The following is a 17,093-nucleotide window of genomic DNA, read 5'->3' as shown; positions in this document are numbered from 1 at the left end:
AGATTGGTATTTGTTTTTGGTGCATGGAAGCTTTCCAAGAAATGTGTGTGTGCGCGTGCGCCGGTGTGTATTTCTGTAAATGCACTTTTGTTAGTGCATCCATGAGTGTGTACGTGCAAGCCAGTCAGTCTGCTTCTGGCTGTGTGGGACGCTCTGGGAGACGAGCACACAAGTGTGTGTGTCCAAGTGTTTATGTGTCGGAGTAGTGGGGCGTTTTGGGAAGAGAAGGACTGAGTGCGTAGTAGCTATACCTCGACTGCACTGTCCCTCTTGCATTTTTGGGGAGGGGGTAGCAGAGGAGGAAGAAGAAGAAGAAGAAGAGGAGGAAGAAGGAGCGTGTAGGGAGGAGGAGGGGGAGAAAAGGGAGAAGAGAAGAAGGGAAGGGGAGAGGTTCAGGGGTGACAGGAGGATGGCTTCATGGCTGAATTTTCCCTGCGCTGAATTTCCACACTCCCCTTTCTCTTCTCTGTTTTGCCTTATTCAGCTGAGCGAGTGAGGGAGTCAAACAGACAAGGAGAGTTTGCAGTTTCAAGACTGAAAAAGAGAGAAAAATCAAGCTAATTTTCTCCGGGGTTTTTTTGTTGTTTTTTTTTTAAGGCTGGGATTTTGGCTGTCTTGCAAACAGATGTTGCTTGTCATTTGCTTGTAGTGCAGGAAAGCAGCTCGTAGCTTGCAGGGGTTTTACAGGCTGACAGATTACCTTTCGCTTATTTATAGTTATTACTACTATTGCGTGGTAAACCGAAATTGTAAAAACACCAAAAAACGAGTCTGTTTTTCTGTTATCGTTTACTTTTTTCCCCTCCTTCTCTTCCCCCACCAGTTTCTCTCGCTCTTTCCTTTGCTTTTTTCTTTTGTCTCACTCTCTCCCACCCTCTCCTTGAGCTCCCTTTCGGGGTGGTTTTGTTACTGTAGTTGCATGTTTGAGCTGGGTTTTTTTTTGATGGGCCACAGTGGACATGACTGCCTATACCTTCTGCCAAGCACCGTAGGCCCTGCAGAGTAGAGAAAAGAAACATTTGGAAACTAAACATAAAGGCAAATCGGTAAGTCATCATGCTACCAATGTGCTCCGAGCTTTCTACACCTCTTTTCTTCGCTTTGTGGCTCTTAATAATCAACAGCGTGGTTGCTTTTTGTGTCCTGTGCTGGTGCTTTTCTCTGATGTTTGCTGTACATTAGCTGCGGTGAAAGGGGCCTAAACTGAACGCTACCTGTTGGCTAGCCGAGGCTATCTGTTTACACTGCGTGATATTATGAAGTGCTAACGACATACCACTTCCTCACCTCTCACTTCTTCACCTCTGTTGAACCACCCTCCTCCCGCCCCCCCCCCCTCCCTCCCTTCCTCTGCACACACATTACCTCTGTTGCTGGGTAGATTTGGGTGAGCAGAACCAGCAGCGCCGCTGGGTTTGCCTGTGCAGTGCCGAACAATGCAGGTGGTGGCCTTTAGCTGGTCTTAGTTTTGTTGCTGCTGTCTGAGTCGTCCTCACACACACACAAACGTACACACATGCTGGTGCAGCGGCGGCGGCAGCGGCGTTGGCCGGCGGGGTGCTGTGGACCCCGCTGACCTCTTTGTTCGGCCAATCTCAAGGTGTCTTTCAGCTCGCTGGCAAAGACCCACTAACATACTTTAAGCAACTTGGCAACAGCTTCAAAGTCAGATGTCTCATTTAAATTCAGGCGGAGGGAAGGAGAAAGAGAACTTCAGATGGAGTCTGAAAGTTGAAATTGGACCACACAATTTTCAGAGTTTTATTCTGTCGCTCGTGCTGCAGAGCAACAACTCTGTTCACATCAGACAGGAATGTTCTGAAACACTGTCCACATTTGAACTCTTTGGGCTTTTTAATATTTCAGCGTGGCTTGGTGCCTTTTTCCCTCAGTGAAAAGCTGTCGAGTAAAGTGAGTGACTGGAGAATAGTTTTGAAATCACAACATTTGTGAAACTGCTGTATCATCCTTTTAAAGGCTTCACCACGACAGTCCTGTGACGTGTCTTGTCAGATTATTATTATTATTATTTTTATTTGGTCATTATTTAAATCAGTCGATTTTTATGTTTGTGAAAATGTGCAAATGTAGTTCTGTGTAGAAGTCCTGTTATAATGTTGGGGATTCGTGTTATGGTTCTTCACACACTCTTCACACTTTATTAATTGAAGCAAACCTTAAATATGAGTTAAGGGTTTTTTTTTTTTTTTTTTACTCGAAAACAACACGAAAATCAGCTCAATCTCAACGGCATCTAACACCAAACAAGCCACGTAGGATCTCTTCATTATCTGCAGATAATTCACATTATTCTTGCAGTATTTACTGTACAGTCAGGCGTCTTAATGTCATCACAGTGTCCTGCTAAATATCCACAGGTATTAATGAAGCTAAACTCCTACACAGTGTTTTATGAGAGCAATTTCGCTGTAATTTATTTTGAACATTTTATATTACTCACGTCCCATTTGAGCTCAGCCACATGCCTCTTAAAATGCCACTTGAATTTTTCCGCCTATCACTCACTGAAACGGCTCTGGTAGTGAGGAAACAGACCGATACAAGTGTTGGCATAATATTAAACTATGAGCAAATAATGAAGTACAGAATGAAGCTCTATATGATGCAGTGCATTGTGGGATCAGGTTGAGTTGAATTACTGGAGTTGAAAAAGTTTCGTGGACAGCGTGTGATACATGGGTAAAGGTGGTGTTTTCGAATGAATGACCATAAAATGTGAATAACATTTTATAATTGCATGAAAATCCCCTTTTTCTCTTTTTCTAAAGTTTTTAGATATCAAATGGCAACGCTTGGTCACCTGTAATTTGTTTTATTCCAGGCACACAGCACTTTACCTTCTCTTTCCTTTGACATCTCAAATCTTAGGTATCGGAGACATCATCATTTTTGTTGAATATTAGGCTAAATATTTGCATCTAATTTTCAGCAATAAGTGGTGTTAATGTTTGTGTATTAAGCTTTAAATCGGTACAATCTCTCTCTTTTTGTTAACACTTTCAGTATAAAAAGCTGCACTGATTAAAGAGGCCTCTGGCTCATCATGTTGATGGATGTATGAAGTCATGTGCTCACGGCCTCGAACCCGTAGATCCGAACTTGTGTTAACTGACACCACAAGCTTGTATCTACAGGTCTGTGTCTGTGCAGCTCCAACGACCTGAACAGCATCAGCAAAATCCAGCGGGAGCTCCTCAGCAGCTCTAACCAACTTTATTAACCATTTCCCCGTCACAGACAGCAGCAGTGCTGCTCTATTCTGATCAAGGAGATAGTCACGGCCAAAACACTCCTCTGTCCTGGAACGCATCTGCGGTTAATCTTTTTAAGTTTGGCCTCCTCATTCCAAACCTGAATCCTTTGTAACACCTCTTCTCTTCTTTTAAAAACATACCTCAGACCTGTGTAAAATTATTTCAAACAAATTTGAATTTATCTGTCTGGGAAAAGTTATGTTTGGGGTCTTCCAGGAGTCCTTGACATTTTCCACGCCGCTTAGTTTGTCCCCTCCAAAAGTGGCATCGCGGGGTTAAGAGAAGGCAAACGAGGAGGAAAAGGAAAAAAGTAATTAGAGCGACGATTAGAACTTCTTTCTGTGAATTTCAAACGTTGGTAGAAAACTGACGAGGAGGCCGAGCTGTTTCAGTCAGTAGTCAATTAGTTGCAGCTTGGCCTTTCTAGTGTTAATGAAGTAGACATTGGCCCAATTAGAAAATGCATACAAATGACAGCTGTAATGCTTGTTTTCTCACAAACTGCCATTAGCTCCCACATGTTAACAGTTTGAAATGAGCAACTGCGATCCGCTTCTTTAAGGAGCAAATCTGATCAACGTTTGGAGGGAGGTTGGGGTTCGCTTGTGTGTTTTGGGGTCAGTGACGTAAAGAGTTTGGAGAAGCTTTAGAGCGAGACATGTTTATCTGCTCTGTGGATGGAGACTGTAGCTAAGATAGAAAAGTTGCACTACTGGAGCAGCTCTTATATGTTATAATCCCTTCAAACTCCAAAGGACATCATGAACAAAGTGCATGAAGTTTAACGTTTTTTCCGACCATGAGCGGCGCCCTTTTCTGCTTCACATGTTTGCACTGTCCCTCTGTGAGCCATGAAGCCCTGGTGTCCAGGTCTGCTTGCTCCCAGGTTGAGGTAGTAGGTTGTATAGTTGAGAATTACACCCTGGGAGATAACTGTACAACCTCCTAGCTTTCCCTGAGGTACGCATGGCGCTCTGCACAGCTGGATCAATACAGTCCAATGTTATTACTGTAGCAGTCACACCAAAACCAGAAAACAACACAAAACAAAAGAACAAAAAGGGGGCAGCCTGCTTAAGCGAGATACTGTACGCTTCACATGGTCAATAACAATCCCGACTGTTTGCCGATGGAGCAGGAGGGAAGAACAAGCTCTAGTTTCCACTTGTGGGTCTGTGTGTCAGTCCGTGATGTGTGTGTGTGTGTGTGTGTGTGTGTTACGTGCTGATCCCTGGTGTATTTGAGGACTGATGCTGACATTTAAGTGTCGACATATGAAAAGTGTTGATTGTGACTTTTTTTACATGACAAGATATTTTTAAAAAAGATGCTTTCAGTGTTTTGCTCAGATTTTAGTCAAAGTTTAGTCAGAGCTTTTTATTATTATTACAGCTGCAGCTAATGTTGTAAATTGTTTGGTCCATCCAATGCCAAAAAATAGAAGAATGCCATCGCAGTTTCCCAAAGCCCAGACGGACGTCTTTAGCCTAAAATCCAAAGGCATTTCATTTCCTCACATAGAGAAGCTGCAATATTAATATTTGAGGATCTGGAACTGAAGTTTTTTGGTATATTTGCTTGAGCATTGACACAAACAATTAATTTATCTTTGCCAATACCTTTTGTGACAGTTACCTTATTCTTTCAACTCTAATGAGTCCATAAACATGATTATGATTGAATTATTATGATGTAGTGACTATTTAGTAGAAGTGGACAACCTAATTGGCTGATTAGTACTAAGAGGCAAAAATCAACATACCTCTCTGTACTTTTGTGTGTGTGTGTGTGTGTGTGTGTGTGTGTGTGTGTGTCAGCAGAGCAGTACACTCTGCCTTGGTTGATTAGAAGTCAGGTGTGTTGGTGTGTGTGCAGCATGCAGGTGGAGATCACTGTTGCAGAGCTGATCAGACTGACGTGCGAGAGCTTTTAACTGCGCTGTGTGTTTGAAACATCAGTTCATTTCCTTTGCGAGGTGACATTTTATTGTTGGCTCGACGGTAACCTCATTAATGCTGATGGTTGTGTGGAAGAAGTCCAGCTGCTTCAGACTCGTTGTTTGTGTGATGACAGATAGGGGTTGTAAAGGATATCAGACACAAAAGGAAAAAGAGTTTGAGATTTGAACAGGAGCCTCAGACAGCAGCCTCCCAGTCCCAGTCATTTACAGGCTGTAAAATCAGTTGTCACTGGGAACAATTATTGTCATAATATTTCCAATCAGCAGACGCAGACTGCATGGAAACTGCTGCTGTCAAAATATGCGACATATGAAATATTGTGACACTCGGGGAGGAATAGGTAATCTACAGAAAATGAACAGTTACAACACACAGAAAATTCTTCTGAGAGTTCACCATGGGTTTTAAATCAGAATTAATTGATTCACTGCTGAAATCCTTTATCAATTGATTTTGCTTGTTCAAAGTGAATCTCTACTCACGTCAAACTTTTGAATGAAATAAAAACCAGTTTTATTTGAACTGAAGTCAGTCACAGCAACTACTCATGTTCAGTCCCTCCCCTCTGCTCGTCTCATACCAGCTGACATTTTACTGAGGAGGACCCTTTCTTTTTCTTCTTCTCCCTTCATTAGAAGACATGTACTATGTAGACACCTCATTTTGCTGTAAATCTCCTGGCAGATGTGTGAAGCTGGCCTGCCTCTGCTGGATTTCCAGTCTCTAACACTCCCAGTGCAGCAGCAGCAGCATGTGTGTATCAGCCCTCACATGGTATATACTGGCAGTATACTGAGGCCTGTCACTTTCCTGCCTCGCTGTCTCCCAGGACATGCACATATGTGTGTGTGCGTGTCTTTATGTGTGTGTGTGTGTGTGTCTACAGTTGAGGTAATAGGTAGAGGAGCAAAAGACTGCCCCCTGTTGGTTACCTCTGTGAAGTGTCCAGCTGTTGGAGGCTCAGTTTTGGTGACTTGGCAAATGATGGAAAATATAAAACAAGTGAATTTAGAGCATGTGCTGTGCGGCCATCTTTTATGCATGTGTGGGTTTTTTTGTAGTGTATGCGCATGCATGTGTGGCACGATGTATTGATCCGAACCAGAGCAGAAAGTGAAGGCATCCACCTTTTTAGGGGTTTAAGCCTTCGTTTCCAACCTTGTGTGTGTGTGTGTGTGTGTGTGTGTGTGTGTGTGTGTATGTGTGACACACTTCACTTGATCTTGTAGATTTTGCCATTTCACTGTCTTAACTTCAAGAAATGTCAGCAGTCACCACTGCTTATATGCATTTATTTAGTGATATTATTGCATGTTGGGCTTTCCCTGAACTTACTGCACCATGAAATCTCTTTTTGATGCATATTATTTCTTATTTCAAGATCAGCCGTTTGAATTTCAGCTCTAATTTTGACTAAAACTGAGTGTTGATAGTGTTAATATTGTCCTAAAAAAGAAAAAAAACTCTGAATATTAAATAAAGCTTTAAACACGACTGCTAATAAATAACATTGTAGAAGAAATCCAGTCATGATCAATGTCCACTTTGATATACTCCAATCATCTTCTTCCTGAACCTTTACGGCCATCATCACCGTTGCCATAGAGATGACCCCCCCATGACCTGTGCGACGCCTGTCCCCATCGTACCATCAATCAGATGTGACAGCTGTCAATCAATCACTCTGACCAATAGCGCTGCTGCTTCAGCCATCACTGAGTGTGTGCTGTGTGTCACCCTGGCCTGCTGAGTGTACACACACACACACACACACACACACACACACACACACACACACAGCATCCACACTGTACTGTATGTTTGTTTTCTACCTCTCAGGCTCTGCAGGCCCCGTGTTGTGTGCTTATTTGCAATCCTGCTGCAGTTTTCTTGGATGCGTGGGCTAGCGTGACAGATCTGGGTCTCTCTTGATGTAGTACTTGGCTAGCTGGGGCTGATTCCTCGCCATTAGCAGCACATAACGAATACTTGAAGAGAGTGAAATGGGATCGGTAAATCAATGGCAGTGAACTGTCATTTACCTGGATGCAAAGTTTAGCATTCATGTGAATGGAGCTTGAACTAAAAATGAATAGACTTAAAACTATGTTCCATAGACATGAAAACCCTCTTCTTAGTTTGTCTTGTACATTTTTACATGTGTGCATGTGTGTGTGCACACGTGCCTTAGTATGCAACGTGTGTGTGTGTGTGTGTGTGTGTGTGTGTGTGTGTGTGTGTGTGTGTGCAGGCGTGTGTGAGCCTTTGTCTGCCTGCTGCGGGCGCTCACCGTCAAAGCATGCTAATATTAGCGCCTCGCCAAAGACTGGCTCTATCTGGACACAAAGCAGGTGATAAATGAGGATAGCGGCACTGTGTGTGTGTGTGTGTGTGTCAAGAGGGAGATTTTAAAATTGGTAGCGTCAGTGTTTTTTGCAGGGGTGGGTGGGGGGGGTGGGGTGCTATAGATCCAGATGCACAGTTTTCTTCAGCAACTGCAGCTGTATAGAGATAGAAAAACGGCACAATGCGCCGTCTGCCAGACAGCAGTCAAAGAGGATTGGAGATTAGCCGGGGTGCAGACACAGTCGGTCGATCAGTCAGTCAGGGAGGGAGGGAGCAGAAGAAAAGCAAGAGGGCAGTGTGGTCCCGGGATTTTTCTTTTTTTCCCCCCCTTCTCAGTCTCTGGGCCCTGTCGCTGATTTGAGCCTACAGTCGGTTGTACGTCGCCGCTCTCCCTTCTCTGCTCCATCTGTCCCTCCCCCCATCATCTCTCCTCTTTCTCTCCTTCCTCCCTCCCTCTCTCTCTCTCTCTCTCACTCTCTCTCTCTTTCTCTCTCTCCATACCAAAGCCTGGGGGAGCCAGTGGAGATTAAATGTAGCCTCTATAAGCCAAAGCACATCATGTAGCAATGTTTCTATGGTCCCTTCTCTCTCACACTCTTTCTCTCTCTCTCTCTCTCTGTCCGTCTCTCCTTCCTTTTCTGAAGGGACGGTATGAATGATGTCGGCTCTTGTGAGACAAAAGAATAAGAGAAAAGAAAGAACAAAGAAAGAGTGCAAGGACTGGAAAAGTGGATTTTTGTTTTTGCATGCATTCAGAAGAGAACAGAGGATTTGTTTCATTGGTGGAAACGGACAACGGCAAGGTGGAAAAACAACGAAAGGAGGACTACTTTCTCTCTACCTCCCTCCCTGCCTCCTCCCCCCTCCTCACCTCTCTCTCTCTCTCTCTCTCTCTCGCTCTCTCTCTCGTCTGATACAGAGGAAAAGTGGGCCTCTGGCTGTAAGCGATTACAGCTGTGAGGCAAATTAATGGATGATATTTCTCTCCCCCCATTTTCTTTTTTTTTTTTTCTTCAAAAAATGCTTTTCCTCCTGCCGATCAGCATGTCAAGGAAAAAAGAGCCAGAGGGTGTAAAAGAAAGAGTAAAAGAGAGATTGAGAGAAAGAGGTGGAGTACTAATATTGGGGAGAAGGAGAGAGGGGGGGAGGAGGGGGGAGTTATGTTTTTTTCCAGTCTTCCCTCCTTTCCAGCTCTGCATGTGATTGAAAGAGAGAGAAAACAATGCGAGGGAAAAGGGCGAGGAAGAGAGAAAGCAGAGCGAGACAAGAGATCAGCAGGCGCATTCGTTTTGTCCTTTAACTTGGATTTGTGTGTGTGTGTGGGGGGGTGTGAGAGAGAGAGAGAGCAAGAGTGTGTGTGTGTGTGTGTGTGTGTGTGTTAAGCTCTGTGTGTGTGTGTGTGCATCGTTTCCCCCACCAACCTGCCTCGGACCTGCAGGTCTGGATAAAAAAGTAAGTAGAGGTTCGAGTGCGAGGAAAAGAAAATGAGTGTGTCACTGTTGTGTGTATTCCATGCATGAATGTGTGTGTAGGTGTGTGTGTGTGTGTGTAGGTGTGTGTGTGTGCGCGCGCCGCCCTCCACCCCCCACCCCCACTCTCTCCCTTCGGTGAGGCAGCATACTGGTATGCTTCACTGGCACTGTGGCCCTGGCTGCAAGCACTGATTCTGTGGCTCGATGCTCACTCTTTTATTTTACCTTTCTCTCTCTGTGTCTGTCTCTGTCTCTCTCTCTCTCTCTCTCTCTCTCTCTCTTTCTCACTATCTGTCCATGTCTCTCACTCACATGCTCACTATCTCACTCTCACTTTCCTTTGCTGTCTACCTGTTCTGTCTAACCTTTAAGTATCACTTCCTTTCGGCGTTTCATTTTCTGGGAAGAGGGATCGTCTCGCCGACTCTCTCTCTCTCTCCCTCTCTCCCCCTCTGTCCCTCTCTCTCTCTCTCTCTCTCTCTCTCGACTCTCCTCCCAGACTGCTCACTCTCGCTCTCCGTGTGTGTGTGTGTATGTGTGTGAAAGAGAGCAAAGAGATAGAGGGAGAGAGAGCTTGCACATGGTTCATTCCGGCTCGGTCCTACCACCCATCCTCACGCCTCTCTTTCTTGTCTCCGTCCGTCGCTCTGTTCCTGTTTATTTCACCTGACTACGAGCGGCTCGCCGGACGAGCGGACCTCTTCCTCCCCTTGCTTTTTTTGTGAAAAAACCCCGTCTTCTCTTCTCTTCTGCTCTTCTGAACATTTCTGGAATCTTGTTGGCGTGCTGTAAGTTTAAATCTGAGCTTTCTCTTTCTCTCTCTGTCTCTTTTTTCTTCCCCTCCTGAGCAGGAAGCGAGCTAGAGGAACAACGAGCAAGGGGCATCCTGGATCCGAAGGGGAGGGTGAGTCGATACCAACGAATACTCTTCCTCTCCACTTCCCTCTCTGCTCCCCATCTGTTTCCTAAGCTTTAGACCACCATGGTGGCATCAAGGAGTCGTAGAGCTTTGTTATCTGGCTCGTCTTTTCTCCGTGCAACCTCTCTGGAGGATTCAGGGACTGCGCTGAATGGGGATTTGCGGCAGTAATGATTGAGCATGTATTGAATGAATTTATGAATAGTGACAGACGTGACTGTTGGATGAGCATGCGAGGCATCATGTCATAAGGGCTGTTTGACGCTGTGCGGTCCCAGCCTTAGATTTCGACGCTGTAATCAATGCATCCAGACAGGGCTTTTGTCTTCTTCGTCCGCAGCAATGATTTACAATCAAAGGCTGATTTTGAATCTCCCCGAGACGACAGGAGATCTTTATGCATACTGTACAGCAGCAGGCTCCATACCTGATGGCAGGACGCGTTTTTCAAAGTGCTGTATTGTTCAGCTGAGGTGGGGGAGGGGGCAAGGGAGAGGGAGAAAGAGAGAGTTGGGGGGAGGCTGGCCAATGTTGTGTCTGGCCGAGGCTTGCACTTGTTGTATGTTCACAAATGCATACGGGGACAGTGGAGGTTGCGACAAGCATGCTCAATTAATGCATGTAATTTAGGAGTGTGTGTGTTTGATGCGTAGCTGCATGTCAATAAGCGGCAGAGCTCGCTCTGTACACAAGAGATGCTCAGACGCTCTGAGTCCTCATTTGACTGAAAGGTGAATTCAGTATGTGGAAGCATTCTTGTTCAGGACCGTGTAGGATTTATTTTATTAAGTTAAAATCCTGAACCCTGAGGGCCAGAAGTAGCTGTGTGAGGAGGTAGAGGAGCCCATGCGAAGATGTATCTCTCTCCGTCCCTGAGACCCTAACTTGTGACGTTGTGCTTTCATGTCCACGGGTTAGGCTCTCGGGAGCTGAGAGGGATGCACGGCCAGCACTGTCTCCCGCACGCCCCTGCCTCGAACAATGTCGACCAGAGGGAGAAGGCCATGGCGCAGTGAGCTAAGGCGTTCACCGCACACTCGCCGTGTCACACCTACCGCTTTGGCTCACACCCTTGCTGTATGTTGCATGTCACACAAGCTTATCTGTTTTCTGTCTGCTGCACCACAGCATATGATGAAATGTGGATCGGGTAGAGACTGAAGATGGACTGGTAAACCGTGGAGAGGTAGTGGCATGCATACCGTTTTAACGGTCATGTGACAAAGTCGAGGCCGGATGAGCTTAGACGTCTCAATGGATGACAGGAAGTTATCATTCTGAACAACAGAGGCCTGATTGTGTTGGTATTGGCCATCGGCACGAGGGCTACACTAACTATTTGCCTTTGATATTTGCCTACATTTAATTGCCAAATATCAGCCGGTCAGTACTGTGAATCTCTAATGTGATGCCACTTCTGTGCTCGCATATCAAGCACTTATTGTGGTGTCATGCTAATGTAGCATTTTGATTGAATTCCACACAATTGATGCTGTTTACTCCGTTTTGCAGTGGATAGTTTAAACCTTACATGGTCTAAACGCTGTTTTAAACGACATCCACTCCCAGAGGGATAGCGTTCTCTGTCAAATACTGAATATTTGCAGGTTTAAGGATATGAGCTAATTACTTAGCAATCCACTAGCATAATAATCAGCACAGGTAACTTTAAATCCAGCTTAGGTGGAATGCTAATTGGATACCAACGCCTGTTGGCATCCGGAGCCACAAGCTGACTTAAACTAACAGGCGTTGCTGGTGGTGCTGGGAAAGAAGTAGCCAAACGGCTAGTTAGCATCTGTAGCTTGTACGCGATAATGCTAATGCTGCTGTGATAGCATTAACCTCTTGGTACTCCAGTAGATACCATTAAGTAAAGAAGCATCTGTCAGTGTGATAGCACTGTGTTTCTCCAGCAGGCCTGGCCATGCGTGTGTGTGTGTGTGTGTGTGTGTGTGTGTGTGTGTGTGTTTACCTTTCTGACTTGAGAGCAGCACAGCGTAATGTTAAGAGCGTGACCATGACAGCTCTTTACATTATGTGCTTGACCTCAGTGAACCCTCGGCGATGCTAAAGCTCACTCACTCATGCTGACACGAATGTAAAGGTGGCAGAACACACTGACGGTGCGGCCAGTAACGTTCTCTGATGATAATCTGCAGCGCCTTTAGCCGCTAGACAACGACAACGACGCCAACCCTGATTCACACGTGAAGTACTTCTGAAAATGCAACTGTTGGTGTCGTTGTCGATAGCAACAAGGATCCCGCTCGCTGACTTTGAGTAACAATTCGGTCGGTCGTAGTAGCAAAGTAGCACATGGCGGCGCGCGCGTCCATTTTCGTTTCAGCCACGAGGTCGTTTCCTCTTCCCGCTGCTTGTTGAAGTATGAGCTGACCATGTTGTCCTCCCTCACACCCTGTTGGTTGCTCCCATGAAGCCATCGCTCCCCTGGGATCCATTTGGAGCTTATTTTTTTAACAGCAGATCTTTGACAGTATGATTCATTGATATGTGACTTAGGCACGTCGCATCACATCTTTTTTCTGTCTTCCCTCCATCTTCTATTTCTACCACTGTTTTCTGGGTTTAATGGGGCGTAGGGTGAATATTGATGATGGCCCTTCTTCATGGACGCTTCCTCTCCATTAGATAGATGCTAAGTTCTCAGGTTTTAGGGAGTGGAACCTGTGCTGGGTGCTAGACATTAGTTGTGCTACAAGGTCCTGCAGAGACGCATCGGATCTTTTTTTGGTCTGGAATCTTCTACAAAGTGTTATCTCATTTTTCCCCCAGTAAGATTTGCATACGTTATTTGTACGTGCTTGATTTTAAAGCATTTCTGCCCTTGAATGCAACACAGACTAAGGCTCAAATCATTGTGGCCCTGAAGCTTAATATATTCTATTTGCGTCTATTTCACATCACATGACACTTTGCTTTTACTCTTGACCTTGAAAACTACATTTACATTTCCCCTCCTTCAGTGCCATTTATTCAGCTGAACAGCTGGACATGACGCGTTGCAAAAGATGCACGGTTCTGTCTCAGTGTATCAACCGTGACCGTGTGGATTCCCGGAGAAGCTTCCGTCCTGTTGTTAACGAACTAATATGGATTATAACTTGAACCCCCTCTGTGCTGCTAATCTGCTGCTTTAGCAATTCTCTTATGCAATGCCTCTGTCGGCCCCGTCACTCTCTTCCTACCATCTCAGTGGCCCCAAATCATTTTTTATTCGTTCAGCTCGGTGAACAAACACTAACCTGGAGCAGTGAGTGTCTAGTCGGTAAGCTGGAACGGGGCTGCAGGCTTGCTCTCCATTGTGTAGCTGCTCCGTACCCTGTCTGTACACTGTGTCCCCATGGCTGAGGCAGACATGGAGGAAAGACAGTCGGAGCGACTGGTGGGCATGCACCCGCCTCAGTAAGCTGCTTCGTCGCCCCAATGTAGATTGAATTTTTACAAAAGGGATGTGGGGGCGATCAGTGTCGTCTTCTCCCGACATGATGCTGATGATGCGGTTGTGGGAACCCTGTAGGCTCAATTCTGATCTGAGCCGTCCGTTCAGATGGATTTGCTGAAAACGTGGGTAAAAATGATCATCCTGTTCTGTGATTGAGTGGGAACCTTTCACCCAGCAGCCTCAGGTGTGTCCGTCAGTTAAACCTCTAATGATGCTTGTCCTACTGAGACCCTGTACCAGCCAGCTTCAGTTTTAATCCTCTACAGCGGTCTAAATGCAGCTTCTGCGGCTCCAAATATCAACTATTCCTGAATCACTTGATTACAAATGCAGCCAGCAGCCAGCTGTTGATTGATGTAATCTCTATTAAGTTGGCCCTTTTGTCAAGGAGGACTGCGAAAGGTGCAGCAGACCCCCTGTGGACGACTTAAAGGGGAGTTTAGTGTGCAGCAGCTCAGGTGCATGTGTTGAGGTTATGCTGAATGGGTTGCTGCAGGGTTACGCCCAAAGCACCTCAGGAAATTGTTTTGAAGAATCGTTGTGGTTGGATAGAAATAAAAGTTTAATTATTGATCAGAGAGATTGATCGGCACATTGAGAAAAAGCGGCGAACAAGGCGGCAGGCGGCTGGCAGCGAGCCCAGACGTCTCTGTGGCAGCAGGGGTGCTTTCTCTCCGTGTTCAGTTTACAGTCACCATTCTGCAGCTTTTTTCTGCCACTCCCTTCGACACACAGCCTCAGCTCAGCTGCAGGGAGAAGCACACTCATCAATAATCAGAGCTGGTCAGTGTGTGTGTGTGTGTGTGTGAGTGTGTATGCTTCCTACAGTATCTGTCAGCATGTCTGTAATGTCTGCTTGTGTGTGTGTGTGTGTGTGTGTGTGTGTGTGTTTAGCAGTTCCTCCCTCTGCAGAGGGGTTCACTACCCCTTCCTCTCAGCCCATCGGTGAAACAAGATGGCGTCACAGCTCCACGTGGGCCCTCCCACGCTGGCTAATGCCCACTACCTATGGCACCAGAAAGCCTCGGAGGTCATTTTTGGAATTGCTCCACACCTGGGGCGTATTTATTCACCACATAGCTGAAATTGCTGAGGCGCTTCTCAGTACTGTAGCTTGGCCGACTTTAAGAGATTTAGGATTTGGGGCAGATCCAGTGCTTTCATTGTTTTTCTTGTTGTTGTTTTTTTTACTCAGTCTGTGTGTCAGCTGCCAAACTGTATGCTGTTTTGTCTGCAATCTGGACGATTTTGAATGTGCTGGCTGGGCGGACGAGTACGTTTTCAGTTTGATTTGTCTGTATATATGTCTCTCTCTCTCTCTCTCTCTCTCTCTCTTTCTCTTTCTCTTTCTGTCTCTGTCGCTGTGTGTGTCCTCCCTGACTCGGGCTAAAGCCAGTTTAAAAGAGCTTGGGGATTGTGCGCAGCCACATCACACCAGCAGATTAACCAGACTACACTCTAACCTCATTAATCTGAGAGAGACTAATGTCACCAACAATGTGTCAGCAGTCACACACACACACACACACACACACACACACACACATACGAACACGTGCATTCAAAACTGTCCCCTTTGTCTCTGCCTAATAGAAACCCAGGTACTGATGATGACTGGAGGCCTCTTCAGCGTCACTGCCATCCTGCACCAGGTCATGTTGGATTTAAAGACATGCTGGAAATCCCCTGACGAATCAACATTTAACACTTTGCTGCCACGTCAACCAGAGAGCTGCAAACGTTGTTTTTTGGGGGGTTTTTTTTTTAGGAGCTTGAGTTTGAAGGAAAAGAGCTTAATGTCGGCTGTGGTTATCGTTTTGGATCATTTTCTGCCTGTACAGCCTTAATACCAGGAAGCTGTGCAGATGTGATCAGCTATTGTGTGTCTGCACACAATAGAGAGATTTGATTAGGGGATTTCAAGTTGGTTTTTCTTTCTTTATATAACCGAGCTGGCAGGCTGAAGGACTACATCTGTAGTCTATTTGATGGTGATGACGGGGACATCACATCACGCAGCAGCTCAATCAGGACGAGACAAAATGGTAACAAAGCTCACAGAAACTCTATCTGAGTTCTTTGTGAAAACATTTAGATGCCTGCTGTCTGTTTGCAGGGGCCATAGTCTTTCTGCTAATAATATGGAAACTACTCTTTAGTTACAATTTTTATGTGTGAATCTTTCTGCAACTAGTAGGTGATCAATCAGTCGGTCGATTGAAGAAAATCAATTGGCAATTACTAAGGTTTCCAGCTTCTCAAATGTGCGGATTTAATGATTTTCTCAGTCACACATGATAGTAAATGGAAAATATTTGGGTTTGAACCATCTCATAGTGGACGATTTTCACTTCACTCTGACATTTTAGTGAAAAAATGATTCATTCATCCAGTACAGGTTGATTTTTTTTTTTTTTTTATTGCATCCTTGTCTCCTCCTGTTCACGCTGATTTTTCTCATCTCTCACTGTGTTTCAATTACTGTGTTTCAATGTGTTGCAAACTGTAAATGTTTTTCAAGTCCAAATAAATCTCCATTCGCTTTATTTTTGCTTTTGTGTGGTCGTCCAGTTGTGACTTGCTTTCTTCCAATTTAGATCTCAACTGTGAGGAATATATGAAGTGCATCTCTATGCTATAAATGTGTAGAACAGTAACATTCATGTTATATGCTTCAGGTGCAGCACAGGATTTGGAGGAAGTGAATGTTTTTACTCCACAGTTCAATTCTACTCTGTATTGACAGATGTTGATTTTAAGCATCATGATCACTAGAGATTATATTTTCCAACAACATGACGTATGATAATATCGCTTTTTCCCCTTGTAATAAATATAGCATTGATGTGAGAGCGGTACAGTAAGGCCAGTGTTCTTCTTCAGAGGCCTGGTATTGAAATAGAGATGTCTTACAGTTGTGTCTAAATAAAGCCTTGATGCTGTCACTTCACATGATTGTCAATTCTTTCAACTGCCGTGCTTATTAATAGCAGCTCTGAATGAGTAGTGGAATTTGGCATGTCTTATATTTTATCTTTGGAGCTATTTTTATACCTTTTTTAAAGTCTTGAATCTGTTATTTCTTTGGCGTGATTTTTGTTTTTGCAGAGCTGCCAAAACAAATTACAACATCCTCTCTGCTGACCACAAAGACATCGGACAGTAAATAGACCCAAATAAAGACATTTATAAAGACAGCTGACTAGCAAGTTCTCAGGAGTCAATATGCTTACAGGAATTAGTCCATATCATCTGAACTTCAGTGTATTTATTTATTTGTGTGTCGTTATTTGACACAATAACACATAATTAATTAATGTTTGTCGTGGTAATTATACCTGCATAAATATGGTAAATATATCATTAGTAATGCAAATGTTCGTATTATTTGAAATATGCAAAAATGAATTGATGTTTCATGTGTCAATAAAGCCAACCATCAGCTCTCATTGAATTTTCATGTGTTCACAGCCATTTCAGCAGGAGGAGAGAGACGCAGGCCTCGCTGGGTCCTCTGTGGCGTGCAGCACATTCTGAAAACGGCTGTTAAAGAGCTTTGATTTTCTCTCTCTCACAGCCTGTTAGACCAGGTCAGGACATGTCGAGGAATGGTCCATGAACAGGAGACACATCCGACAGCCACGCTGAAGCCGG

General features: G+C 44.8%; 1 long non-coding RNA gene across 2 annotated transcripts; it reads left to right on the top strand.

Moving 5' to 3' along the window:
- The first annotated feature begins 793 nt into the window (after window positions 1-793).
- Window positions 794-16,389, top strand: LOC139200432 (uncharacterized). 2 transcript variants are annotated; one of them, XR_011584173.1, is made up of 4 exons: window positions 794-1,046; window positions 9,906-9,958; window positions 10,892-10,985; window positions 15,033-16,389. It is a non-coding gene; the product is annotated as an uncharacterized lncRNA (long non-coding RNA). The 2 variants fall into 2 exon arrangements; XR_011584172.1 differs by lacking the exon at window positions 794-1,046 and having other exon boundaries at window positions 9,672-9,958.
- The last annotated feature ends 704 nt before the right edge of the window (window positions 16,390-17,093 follow it).

The sequence above is a fragment of the Pempheris klunzingeri genome, chromosome 4, assembly GCF_042242105.1.
Source record: "Pempheris klunzingeri isolate RE-2024b chromosome 4, fPemKlu1.hap1, whole genome shotgun sequence".
In the NCBI taxonomy this organism is placed as follows: Eukaryota; Metazoa; Chordata; class Actinopteri; order Acropomatiformes; family Pempheridae; genus Pempheris; species Pempheris klunzingeri.
This window is presented reverse-complemented; position numbering and strand designations above follow the sequence as displayed.